This window comes from Varroa jacobsoni, unplaced genomic scaffold (assembly GCF_002532875.2).
Source record: "Varroa jacobsoni isolate VJ856 unplaced genomic scaffold, vjacob_1.0 scaffold_473, whole genome shotgun sequence".
Lineage (NCBI taxonomy): Eukaryota > Metazoa > Arthropoda > Arachnida > Mesostigmata > Varroidae > Varroa > Varroa jacobsoni.
In genome coordinates, this window is record NW_019213375.1 from 139,512 (window position 1) to 144,448 (window position 4,937).

Here is a 4,937-nt window from a genome sequence, read left to right on the forward strand (position 1 = left end):
TAGGAAGTGCCAGAGAGGAACGAGATTATGCGTAACATGTTAATAAAAAAGAATTCAATAGGCCACTAAGTCGAGTTTTTAATAAGAGCCAATGAACATAACTAATGCCAATGTGTGTATGTCATGTCTATAGCGTCACCGTCATTCGTAGCTAAACAGATACCAGCGAGGAATATAATAATTGTTTCACCTCGTTCCATGCAGACGTTGACGAACTGTTTCGAATCTTGACATAGGCATGATGTTAAATCTTCAGATAGTATAGTTAAATATAGAACAGATATAGAGATTTGATTTTTTGCTCGTTTAACTATATTTGCTGGCATGATACTCGATTCATTGAATTTTTTGTGGCTACGCCGAATCATAATCACGAAGCGCTGACATCTCCAGTTTGCGAAAAACCGTCCTTTTATCTCGGAGTCGTCATTTATGTTGAAATATTATTTCAGCTTGACGGCAAACTTCAGAGTGATGTTATTTTATTATGTGTAGCTGCTCGGCCAAAAGAAAAAGTTTTAAGCAGTTCGATTCATTCCGTGCAAGGTTGTTCTGCAAAGCATCGTGTAGAAAACTGAATCTTCTGATGTCATCTAGTCAGCCCTCCTTTCAGCTTTTTCTGTATTAAAGCAGAACATAAGCGTTACCGAAATATAGCCACTGTCTGTGTAACATCTATGCAAACGATGATTTTACTGAAAGTCTACCGCCGTTAGGCAGTCATTAGCGGACTGCCTAATCGTACTGTGGTAGCACAGAAGAACTACTCTGTCTAGCGCTGTACAACAACATCTGTGTCGCAATTGATCTGTGCATCATATATGTTTAACGTATTCAATGGACAACCGCAAGGTAACTTTAGCCGCAATTAGTGTAACCCAGTTTGCTGAAAACCAGTTTATTAATAGTCATCACAAGATACTACGTTTCGCTTAAATACAAATATACTACCAATGATGACAAATCATTATATCGAACAAGATGTTTGTTGTAAATAAGTGTGCCTAAAAACATGTATTGCGCGTTTTCGTATTTTTTTTTCTTGCTTGAAACAAGTTGAATTATCATAGCCAGTGATCGTCCAAGTGCAGTAGCCGAACGATCATCTATATATACGCATGAAAGTTGTCCTGGTAATTTACTCTGTCAGAACGTAACAAAACGAGAAATCATGAACCGTTAGCACTCGTATTTACAAGCATCGATGTAAAAGTTCGATTTTCTTAATGTTGCTGAACTAAGCCTTGAGGGTACGGTAAGAAGGGGTACCCCTCTTTTCGGAAGACGAAATCAATCAGCTGATTTACACTTGGTGCTGCTTATTGCATAATGGTCTGCAAACGTGGCTAAGCGAAACACGTAAAGTGGTATTCAAATTCAGCAAAGAAGTGGATTGTAAGCATGCATGATACATGGCAGGTGCATCGCAATGGTGTATTTAAGATATTAAGAAGGTATTCGATTATTGAAGGTGCGGCTAATCGTCGAAGTTCCAATACAAAACCGCCATTTTGGCGCACTCATTTTTGCTTGCTCTTCTTCAACTACTTAGGTAATGCAAGTTAATAAATTCATAGATGTTCGTATCTGATTGCAAATGAGTATTTTAAAAAAAGCTCTGATGAATGTTTCGCAATCAGCCCCCATCTCGATATGGGGAACATCGAGGATTACAGTTGGCTCAGAATGTGCAAGGTACTCGCAACAAAAACCCAGGGGATCGACGTGCTCAACTTTTAGTGGATCTGCAATCAGAAATGGCAGACGGGTATAGACGTGTCGACGTTAATGCCTTGCGAGCACCGTTAAGGCATAACTTAGTGGATTTCTACTTAAGGCACAATTTTTGCGAGCCATTGGGCTCCTTTATTGGATCGATAATTAGAGATGTCACGCGGTGCACATGGCGATTGCATTAGATCAGCTTGGCCTGCTGAACCTCACGAGTCAACTACGAGAACGTATTTTTGTGCGAATAAATGATACTTCTCAGATAAAGACGTCCTGTTATCATCGTGTACTTGCATCGTTTTGAGATATCCGAGCCGATACTATTAGTTAAAATCCGAGCTTTGGCTTCAATGCGCCATCGAATTAGTCCTGGAAACAAAGGCGTACGTAAAAGGAATACTTGGATGATGAAATCCAGATGGCAGAACTTTTTGGAGCTGTGGGTATTTGTATAGCTTTTATTTACGCGAGTTGCTTGCAAACATATCCTCCTTCATTTAGACATCGCCGATCGCAGGCGTTAAAACAGATTTCAGCCTAATCAGAACATGGAAGATAGTTCATGCCCGAGCGATTTCCGAATTCTATTTGGCGTAGCAGGATACTGGAGTTTAGCTCAACCTCAAAGTCAGGTTCCTGTAGTCATTCAGATAATACGTGAAATGGACGCTCGTCCCAGGGTAACTGTTTAAGCGATTTTATTATAAGTTGTCACAGTGTCTTATTTTGGATTTTTTTTTTTTAATTGTTGACGCCATAGAGCCTCTGATCGAACCATGACAGTAAAAATGCATTGCTATGTATAGCAACTACGACAACCATGCTTGAAATTTTCTATGGCGATGTAATTCCAGAAATATCATTGAAACCCGTCCCGGAAATAATTAAACCAGAAGTGCTAGGTTACTTCTGAACTAAAAACAATTTTTTTTTGGTAAGTTGTTAGGTTCAGGTGATAGATCTATTGTTGAAGGTTTTTTTTTATACATCCCTACAATCCCGTAAATTGCAAGCCAGCAATAAGTTGATACACCTTAAGGTGATGCATTTGTTATAGAAGTTGATATCATGACTCATATTCAATTGAATGAAATGAGAGAGGAGGATTAGACTTGCGTCTATAAGCTTTTATCCCTAAAATATATGAACAATAATATCGGAGAACCATAAACAAAAGTCAACCAATTACATTGGAATATAAATACCTTCAGGTGGCGCCAGTATCCGGTTTGCCAGTTTTGCGCAGCTGATACGGCTCCAGTGACGCCGAAGAGGTCGAACGGCTTGAAGACGAAGGTTCTTCAAGAAGATCAAAATGGCCGAGTATAGGACGAAACAATTGTCTTGCCTATCGAATCTGAAACTGGAGGAGGCTGGTCGAAGCACCGCACCTTAAAACATCAGGTCATGGAGTTGCGAGTCACGCCGGGAATATAATATAATAAGATATAAACGAATACAGAGTGATGATAGCAGACGAACCAGCCCTGATGTGATCGATTTCTTTTTGTCAACCATTTAATAAACAGTATAAAATGATACATATGTAGCATTTCCTCCGTAAATTAAAGAAAATGCTTAAAATGCCCCTCTGTGTTTGGGTAAACAAATACATCTATATTTCGAGCACTGGCGTTTTGTGGAAGTGAGAATTCTATCGAGTTCTTGCATTTTGGTAGTCCTACTGCTGCTTACAGCCAATTTCGTGAGTATCTCACACGGATTTTTTTCCCAGAAAAAAAACATATGCATCAGAACATTGATGGTGGGTTAACAATCTACATGTTCAAGCATATAGACAGCAAGGTCAAGAATACATCATTAGGTTAAGGGTTAGGTTAGGTTAGGTTCCCGGAGGTCCGGTCGTTGAAAGAAGCAGGAAATAATCAACGATCAGAAGGGGTTGCTGGACCCCTACCGGCCGCATCCCCAGGTGGCGGATAGGGGAAGGCCCTTCAAATATGATAGGTACCGGGAAATTATACCCGGCGCGGACCAAAACCATTTACTGCGAAATAGAAACGATGGACCCCGAGGACTCTAGCGGCGGAGGAAAGCTAACTCAGAGGGCTTCAACGGCGCGAAGAGTAGGGGAACAACGATAGAAAGCGTCGGATTCGGGAGAGCCGGAGGAAATAAGACAAGTCGTTGAACAGGGACAAAGGTGAGGGTACATCTCTAAAACCGTGGGGCACTGACGGGCTGGCAGGTAGTACAGGGGCCCGGGCGTCTAGTCAACTGACCGAAAATCCCGTTACTGTTGTAGTGCCGGATGACGACCGGAAGGGGCCCTGCAGCAATATTCGGGGGGCATTGCTGAGGCCACACGTATGAAAACCTGTCCTTCAATAAATGTTGGAAAGCTAACGGTTCGAACAACCGACGCTGCCTTGCGACCCACAAAAGAATAAGATAAACAGAAATCAAAATGGAAGATAAGATTAAAATAAATGCCGGTATCACAGTGCCACTGGCGAGAGGGTTCCCAACCCTGGCAGAAAAGAAGAAACATATGAGGAAAGAAAACAGGGAAGAAGAGACGAAGAAGGGAGAAACCCACGTGAAGAACCTTCTCTGCACGAAGGAATGCCTACAGGGTCAAGACAAACATATGACAAAGAAGGAAACAAGATGGACAATTCCTAAAGGGCCACCCAGGGGAAACCCAACAGCAGGCCTGTAGGACTGGACACGAGGAAGAGATGCATATAAGTTATTAGGGGATAGCCCCAAGTAAAACACAGGAACAGGTTTTGTCCAGAAGAAGAACTATAGAAGAAATGGTAATCCGTAAGCATGTCATCAAACAGCTGGTTCCCAGTCTCGTTAAATAATATAGAAGACATAAGTCCAACAGATAAGAGACGAAAAGAAAATAAAGAAGGAGTACGGACAGAGTCCAAAGGTGTGGACGAAGCCACAGTCAAATACAGTCAAAAAGCTCTCTGGAATCCTATGCAAAAAACAAAGTCACACCAAACGACATTAAGAAAAATGCAAGACAAATAGCCAGAGCGATTAGGACCTTGATAAGAACCGAGGGACTAAGAAAAAAGGCTAAACTCGAACAAAGAAATAGTTTGGAGGAACAAAAAGGCACGAAACCAGAACCTAAAACTACAGAAAATGCAAAATGGAAAAGACGAGACAGAACAAAAGGAAATACACAAATAAAATAAAGAAGACATCCTGTGCAACAAATGCAA

General features: G+C 41.2%; 1 long non-coding RNA gene across 1 annotated transcript; it reads left to right on the forward strand.

The window, feature by feature from the left end:
• The first annotated feature begins 783 nt into the window (after positions 1 to 783).
• LOC111260766 (uncharacterized) lies at positions 784 to 3,272 on the forward strand. The gene is made up of 2 exons (XR_002680538.1): positions 784 to 852; positions 2,943 to 3,272. It is a non-coding gene; the product is annotated as an uncharacterized LOC111260766 (long non-coding RNA).
• The last annotated feature ends 1,665 nt before the right edge of the window (positions 3,273 to 4,937 follow it).